At 45.8% G+C, this 9,022-nt stretch overlaps 1 protein-coding gene across 1 annotated transcript in view; it reads right to left on the bottom strand.

Moving 5' to 3' along the window:
* C5 (complement C5) overlaps positions 1–9,022 on the bottom strand; it is a 187,088-nt gene that overhangs the window by 80,730 nt on the left and 97,336 nt on the right. The gene's annotated exons all lie outside the window — the stretch shown is intronic.

Genomic DNA, 9,022 nt, shown 5'->3' on the forward strand with positions numbered 1-9,022 from the left:
CACTTCTGTATGTAAAAGTAACCATGTGTATGCAAGCAGGAACTACTGGTAGTCATGAGCAGAGGGTGGTTGATCCATAGAAGGCTTTCACTGTGCAATTAACAGGATAAGTGAGTCTCCCAGCAGAGGATGGTGCCTTGTACCACATGGATGTTTTCCTTTGCAAAAGCAGATAAAACAAGGCTTCAGCTTTTACAGAGGCCAAGCTCCACGAGGCACCCCCTCCCCCTGAACTGTGCCAGCTGGTCATTCTGGGAACAACCATTTAGTGCTAAGATTTTTGTTCTTGTTTTCTTCTTCCTCCCCTGTCCCATTTTCCTTACATGCCCCCCCCCCCATTGCAACTTTGCTGGTAGGGAGCATCTTCTGTTGATTGTACTACTTAAACCACTGTGGGAGGCTTTTTGGCTGAACAGTGGGGCTCATATGTTCCCAGGAAACATATAGATAAATTATCAGAGCTCAAGGACACATTCCAGTCTGGCCAAAAACCACCCAAGGAGGATGCAAAGCTAAGCAGTTGATCATTTCTGGAAGTTTGTTCTAATATCCAGCAGAAGCCTGCTTCCCTATAATTGCCAGCCAAACGGCCCTAATTCTGCCCTCCAGAGAAGCAGAAGACAAGTCTGCTTCCTCTTTAACATGAGAGTTCTTCAGAGAGCCATTGTAATGTCCACCCTCAGTCTTCTCTGTTCCAGATTCAGCATGCACAGGTCCTTCAATTGTTCCTTATCAGACTTGGCTTTCAGATGCTTCACAAGGGGTGAACAGCCATTTTCAGCCCATTTCACTTCTAGGCAAGCTGCATGACATTGATAGGCAGGGCCAGAGGCAAAAGTGGATGGAGCGATGTTGGCCAGTATCTATGCACACCCCTCTATATCCTTCATACAGGTGAGCAAGAGCCATGATTGGAATCCCAGCTAGGCCAAAAGGTACTCAAGGAGGGTGCAAAGCCATCCATGAGGCAGACTGAGGCACCTGCCTCAGGTGGCAGAATCCAAGGGAAGCCTCCACAGGCCCCACCTTGCAGCTGCTGGAGAAGCAAGGTGAAGCAGCTGTAGCAGCTTCTGGGTTCTGGGAGATCTTGTGAAAGCCCCATGAGATCTCATGGAGGACTCAAGAAGCCTCCCATGGCAGTTCCAAGACCCTGGGTAAGCAGGTCAGAGCACCTCACTTACTGCAATCTCGGGAAGGCCACGCAAGGCCTTTGCACAATAGTGCAGGATTCCAGAAACCACAGCTGTGCCGTGCTGTTAAGCCCAGCTCTGGCAGAGTCCGGGGTGGGGGTGGGGGTGACAAATAGCACATAGTGCACACATGGCGCAGCACCTTCCCATTTCACCTCAGGCCCCTCCCTGTAATAGTGGATGCTTTCAAAAGAGGACAGTCCTCAGTAAAATAGGACACACAACAACCTGGTTTCCATTAAGAGCCTTTCCAGGGAATTGAATGTTTCCCACTCTGTGGTCCCAAGAAGTATTTTCTAAGGAAGTTTACAAGCACTCAAAGGTCTAGAGTTTGCAATGAGTCATGATAGAGGACTGTGAGTCATGACACCATAAGGTTATAAATAACTCATGCAACTAATTGTCTCTGTATCTCTTCTTTTTAATGCCTCTTTGTGGTGTCTGGGTCAACCTCATGCAGAAAAAGTTGCCATTTCATTGTTCTTGTGGTGGTGGTTTATGATTTACATACAGTGGTACCTCTGGTTATGGATTTAATTCATTTCGGGCGAACCTGGAAAAATCCATAACTGAGGTGTTGCTTCTGTGCACGGCGCGGCATGATAGAGCGCTTCTGCACATGCGCATAGTGTGCAGAGTGCTTCTGCGCATGCACAAGCGGCAAAACCCAGAAGTATACACTTACGAGTTTGCCGGGTTTACAACTCGAAAGTTACATTACCCAAAGATAACGTAACCCGAGGATCCACTATACCACCTTTCGTCACAAGATTGCAGGGTGGTTCAAGTATAAAATACAAGGTAAAAACACTAGTAAATAGTTAAAACAAAACAACAAAACAATAATATTGTAGAATATTAATTAGCCAAAGGCCTGGTTTTCACCTGGTACCTAAAGATGTATAATGAAGGTGCCCTGGGGAGAGCATTCCACAAACAGAGAGTGACTGCAGAAAAGGCCCATTCTCATGTTGCCATAGGTCTATTCCTATGGAGAGAGGCAGTCCTTGAGTCATTGTGGTCCTAAGCCATTTAATGCTTTATAGGTCAAAACCACCACTTTGAATTGGGCCTGGAAACTTTTATTTATTTATTACATCCTGCAAATTGGACTATTGTAAGAAGCTCTAAAGGGGCGTGGGTGGCGCTGTGTTCTAAACCACAGAGCCTAGGGCTTGTTGATCAGAAGGTCGGCGGTTCGAATCCCCACGACGGGGTGAGCTCCCATTACTCAGTCCCAGCTCCTGCCAACCTAGCAGTTCGAAAGCACATCAAAGTGCAAGTAGATAAATAGGTACCACTACAGCGGGAAGGTAAACGGTGATTCCGTGTGCTGCTCTGGTTTGCCAGAAGCGGCTTAGTCATGCTAGCCACATGACCCGGAAGCTGTCTGCGGACAAACGCCAGCTCCCTTGGCTAGTAACGCGAGATGAGTGCCGCAACCCCAGAGTCGTTCGTGACTGGACCTAACGGTCGGGGGTCCCTTTACCTTTTACCTTTAAGAAGCTCTGAATCAGGCTGGCATTTTAAAAAAGGCTCATCTGAAGCCACACTAGTGACAAGGGGCCTGCCAATTAGATGCCATCATGCCAATATCAGCGGCTATCTGCTCTGGGTCACTGCCTCACTTCCAGGCTCAATTCATCAGGATGCTAGTTAACTCCAAGTCTAACCACTGCACCTGTTCTCCCTTGCTTGAACATTTGGGCTATCACATGTGGTAGACCTGCAGAGAGCCCAGGGCCTATTGGGACACCCCAAAAAATGAAATTTATTTCCTTCAAAAAAATTCATTTTTCATCTTAATCACAGTTAAATGATTTTTTTATATATATAAAAAGTGACTGAGCACTTTCATAGAAAGAGCACCAGGTGCAGCTTAACATTTAACATGCACACCCAGTAATGCTACAAGGTGCTGCTCTGGGTAAAGGGACTAATCCTTCTCTGGTCATCTTTTCCTGCATCGGGGGGGGGGGTGCTCAGGTCTTCCAAGGACCTGTACAGTAGAGCCCTCAGGGTCAGATGACAGCAGTACCACATACCCAGGTTGGGTGGGGGTGGGCACTGATTCTATAGGTCATCTTTAGCAGGACCTCTGGATCTGGCCCTGCACACCTTTCCCCTTCATAGATCATTGAATCAGAGATGTAGAGTTGGAAGGGACCCTGAGGGTCATCTAGTACAACTCCCTGCAATGCAGGAATCTCAGCTAAAGCACCCTTGCCAGATGACCATCCAACCTCTGCTTAAAAACCTCCAAGGAAGGAGAGTCCACAACCTCCCGAGGAAGTCCGTTCCTTATCGTCAGAAAGTTCTTCCTGATATTTAGTTGGAACCTCCTTTCTTGTAAACTTGAAGCCATTGGTTTGAATTCTACCCTCCAGAGCAGGAGAAAACAAGCTTGGTCCATCTTCCATGTGAAAGCCCTTGGGATTACCCAGGAGGGCGCTAAGAGGCAAGGGGGGGGGAGCTGTAGGGCTCTGGAGATGAAAATGACTATCTTACTTTGAAAAGCTGGTATCACTGCATCAGTTCCATCAGTCTTGGTGAATTAATTAAACTAAAGAGTTTTAATTGGATTTTGAATAGATGTGCATTTAATTGTTTTGAATCTTATTGTGTTATCATCTTCCTTAATGGGTTGTTCAAATGGCAATTCTGAATAATGCTTTTTATAGGATATGGGTGGGAGTCACATGGCATTAGTTTATGGAAGCTGGGGGGCAGTAGCCTGAAAACATTTGGTAACCACTGCTCTACACCCAAACCAGTAGGTACAGACAGACCCTTCCCAACTCCTCTCCAGGTGCCACATGATTCTGCTCCTGCATACTGAGCACCGTCCCTTGACCTCTCAGATTCTATCCTAAATTTCAGCATGTGAACCCCAGGAGATCTGTCTCAACCCAAAGCACTTTCCATCCACAGCCCAGCGGAGAAAACCAAGCTCTCCCAAATGAGTCTGTCATCCAAGTAGGCCCATGGAAGCAAGAGCTTTAGATGTGAAAAGTGTGTGTTTGGAATGTGCCACCGTCCAATGCATTCCAGATGGGCCCAGCAGAAGCACTGCGAAAACAACACTCTGCCAGTCACAACTTCCCCTTTCAGAGCCTATTAAAGACCACAAAGGCACAATGAGCCCAATGAATGATGGTTCGGATTAGATCCTAGGTCGTTAAATGGAGATATTCCACTTGCAGCTGCCAACCAGGCCCTGGTTAAAGGAGATCATTTCGACATGCCCTTTTGAGTGTTTATTTAATGCAAATGCAATCCACCCCCAGTTTGGTTCTGTTTCCTTGGAAGGAAACTTTCTGTGCATGCTTTTCGGCAATTGCACAAGACAGGCACATAGAAAATGCAATAGATGGATGGGGAGCAAGCCTTGGCCTGGTAGCCTCACTGTGGGCTAATCCAATATGGCAAGTGGGACATTGCCTCACGAACCTCAGTTTGCACTCTGCAAGCCCCCACCAACTTGCAAACCCGTCCAGGGCTTGGCCTTTACTGTCAGCTTCATCTAAATTGGTCCCTTGTAGAACTCAACAGGGAAGAAGATGGAGACAGATCTAGAATGAGTAGGTTCTACCTGTCATTGGTTCTGGTGCCACCTACTGTTGGGCTCCCTGTCTTCTGCCCTACCGGTACCAGTTTCAGTGAGCATCAGCTGCTACTGCAGCTATTTACAGATGAGAATTAGTCAGGATGCGGGTGGCGCTGTGGTCTAAACCACAGAGCCTAGGGCTTGCCATCAGAAGGTTGGCGGTTCGAATCCCCATGATGGGGTGAGCTCCCGTTGCTCGGTCCCAGCTCCTGCCAACCTAGCAGTTCAAAAGCACAAAGTGCTTCCCGGTGGGAAGGTAAACGGTGTTTCCGTGTGCTGCTCTGGTTTGCCAGAAGCGGCTTAGTCATGCTGGCCATGTGAACCAGAAGCTGACTGCGGACAAACGCCAGCTCCTTCGGCCTATAGAGCGAGATGAGCGCCACAACCCCAGAGTCGTCCGCGACTGGACCTAACGGTCAGGGGTCCCTTTACCTTTTATTGGTCAGGAGCACATTGAGACATGCTGAGGCCCCAAGCTGCACCAGGCTGAAGGAGCTCCATAGCCTGAACCGACCACTGGTGCTGTTTGACAGCATTTGGACCTTCAGGCTAATGCAATTTTGATATTTCTGCACAGATATGACGAATAATTGTGTGGCCATTATTCTTTTTGTTGTACCAAAATGATAATGTCTGTTTCAGAGTCTGTTTCCCACCTTTCCATTATTTTTTGTAACTAGTGTTATAGAACTAGAAATTAAGGATGTTATTTGGGGGGGGTTAATCTAGAGGACCCTCGTAACCCAAGGCTTGTGCATAAACCTGACACTGGCAATGAATTCATGGTCTGGCACTTTCCCTGGGAGCTAGAAAGCTACATACAAGGTCACCTTACTTGTGAGGAGAGCAAATGGCAGAGAGTTGGGGATCCTCAAGATGACTTTTGCACAAAGCTAACAAGGCCTCATTTGCACAATACATTTAAAACAGTATTATATCACTTTAAACAGACATTGCTTCCTCCAAAGAATATTGGGAAGTGTAGTTTATTCAGGGTGCCTGCCAAGAGTTGATAGGAGACCACAATTTGCCTCACAGAGCTACAACTCCCAGAGCTCCCTGGAAAGAAAGTTCGTCTACGGAATTCAGTTCCACAAGAGGCAGGGAAAACCACTGTCCTGGGTGGTTTTAAAAGCAGATTATACAAGTTTATGGGGGATTAGGCTTATAGTAGGTACCACCCACAAAGGCTATGTTCTACCTCCACTTTCAGAGCCAGTTGCTGGAAATCACAAATGGGAAGAGTTGCTTTTGCACTCAGGACCAGCTCTCAGGCTTCTGATTGGGACATCTGGGTGGCCACAAGTGGGAAGAAAATGCTGGACTACGTGGACCTTTGGTCTGATTCAGTGGGGCTCTTCTGATGTTCTTATTCTATTCAACGGAGCTGCTTGTTGTTGTTGTTGTTGTTGTTTAGTCGTTTAGTCGTGTCCGACTCTTCGTGACCCCATGGACCAGAGCACGCCAGGCACTCCTGTCTTCCACTGCCTCCCGCAGTTTGGTCAAACTCATGTTCGTAGCTTCGAGAACACTGTCCAACCATCTCGTCCTCATTCGTCCCCTTCTCCTAGTGCCCTCAATCTTTCCCAACATCAGGGTCTTTTCCAAGGATTCTTCTCTTCTCATGAGGTGGCCAAAGTATTGGAGTCTCAGCTTCACGATCTGTCCTTCCAGGGAGCACTCAGGGCTGATTTCCTTAAGAATGGATAGGTTTGATCTTCTTGCAGTCCACAGGACTCTCAAGAGTCTCCTCCAGCACCATAATTCAAAAGCATCAATTCTTCGGCAATCAGCCTTCTTTATGGTCCAGCTCTCACTTCCATACATCACTACTGGGAAAACCATAGCTTTAACTATACGGACCTTTGTCGGCAAGGTGATGTCTCTGCTTTTTAAGATGCTGTCTAGGTTTGTCATTGCTTTTCTCCCAAGAAGCAGGCGTCTTTTAATTTCGTGAGTGCTGTCACCATCTGCAGTGATCAAGGAGCCCAAGAAGGTGAAATTTCTCACTGCCTCCATTTCTTCCCCTTCTATTTGCCAGGAGGTGATGGTACCAGTGGCCATGATCTTGGTTTTTTTGATGTTGAGCTTCAGACCATATTTTGCGCTCTCCTCTTTCACCCTCATTAAAAGGTTCTTTAATTCCTCCTCGCTTTCTGCCATCAAGGTTGTGTCATCTGCATATCTGAGGTTGTTGATATTTCTTCCGGCAATCTTAATTCCGGCTTGGGATTCATCTAGTCCAGCCTTTCGCATGATGAATTCTGCATATAAGTTAAATAAGCAGGGAGACAATATACAACCTTGTCGTACTCCTTTCCCAATTTTGAACCACTCAGTTGTTCCATATCCAGTTCTGACTGTAGCTTCTTGTCCCACATAGAGATTTCTCAGGAGACAGATGAGGTGATCAGGCACTCCCATTTCTTTAAGAACTTGCCATAGTTTGCTGTTATTGTTGTTACGGAGCTGCTACAGCCATGTAAATACAGTGGTACCTTGGGTTACAAACACCTCAGGTTACAGATTCTGCTATCCCGGAAGTAGTACCTCGAGTTAAGAACTTTACCTCAGGATGAGAACAGCATCGGGAGGCCCCATTAGCTAAAGTGGTACCTTGGGTTAAGAACTGTTTCAGGTTAAGAATGGACCTCCAGAACAAATTAAGTTCATAACCAAAGATACCACTGTACTTCAACCTGCTGCCTATTAATTCCAGTGCCCACCCCCACAAGTTCCATTGTGGCACTGATGACTGAAAGAGTGAGGAAGACAAAAAAAGGCAGCAAGAGGGATTTTTGGTTCGCCAGTTATTATTCTAGCATCCTGGCTCCACAAGGTTGCCCTGAGAGTTGGAGTCACTCAGTTTCCATGGGAGCCTATCTTGGCCATCACTGATAATAAGCAAAAATGTTCTGGTATAGCTTTTTAATTTAGTTGCCCCCAGTGCTTCTTAATTTATTGATAGCATTCATTTCCCAGCTAGGGTTTGTTTACCTCCCATCCTTGGCTTATAAGGTTTATTTAATTATTCTGAACAAAACAGATATAAGTTCTTTTTTATATCTAGAGCAAGGTAGAAGAAGATAGGCTGAAGAGAAAAAAGAATGTAGCCAATGTCAGTTGTACTCAGAATAGACCAGCTGAAATTAATGGATTCATTTTAATGGATTTGCTTTGAGTAGGACTGAATTGGAGAGAGCCCAGAGCATTTATTACCAATTTATTAGCAATTATTATATATCTTGAGAACAGAGCATTTTAGAGCTGGTTATCTGACCAAACTCTCATCAGTTTCCTTAAGAAATGCCTTGGACGGCCAGTCTTGGATGGCCAATACAGGCAGGTTCCGTAACACAGACAAACTTTGTACAGTATTTGTGGTTAAGCTCAGCTGGAAGACATCATTCATTATCTGTTAGCCTGCTCTTTAGAGACCCAAGTGATAGCTTTTTGGAACATTTGTTAACAAAAGCAAGCAGGCACAGCCCAGCAGAAGTGGTTTAGTTTCTTTTGAGTGACAATAAAGCTGTATAACACCCTGAGTGGCCCCTCTATTCACTGGGATAGAAAAACAATTGAGAAAGAATGAGATAAAATCACTATATAATTTTTTTTGGTGATTCAGAGGTTTAATAAGAAATTTAAAAGTTGTTATTTTCTGCTTTCATCTTTTCTCAGCTGGCTACCATTTAACTTCAGCTGTATGAAATTGCATAAGGTAAACTTAGGGTGGACACCCAGCATTGTTGAAGATATGTAGGCATAGACGAGGTCAGTTCCTTTTATGGGAAGCCACTTGGAAGTCTTGTATGAGATTGAGTTAAGCAGTGGAGGCTGGTCCATTAGGGTCAATAAGGCATCGCCCAGCCCTTCCCATAAGGCTAGGATAAAGGAGACATGTGGTTGGTTTCATTTGTCCAAGCAGCCTGTCCACATCCTCGGACATAACAGATTGGAATTGATCCCATGCAACTTGACTAGACAGAACTCCAGTACTCTCCTGCCCTGGCCGTGCTCCCATGATGAAGTCTACCCCTTTCCGAATCTGAGTGACTTTATTTGAAACCAAAGCACATTGCTTCACATTGCTACCATCCCTGTTAGTTCTAGTTACAGGTAGGTAGCCGTGTTGGTCTGAGTCGAAGCAAAATAAAAAAATTCCTTCAGTAGCACCTTAAAGACCAACTAAGTTTATATTTTGGTATGAGCTTTCGTGTGCATG

This window comes from Zootoca vivipara, chromosome Z, assembly GCF_963506605.1.
Source record: "Zootoca vivipara chromosome Z, rZooViv1.1, whole genome shotgun sequence".
Classification (NCBI taxonomy): Eukaryota; Metazoa; Chordata; class Lepidosauria; order Squamata; family Lacertidae; genus Zootoca; species Zootoca vivipara.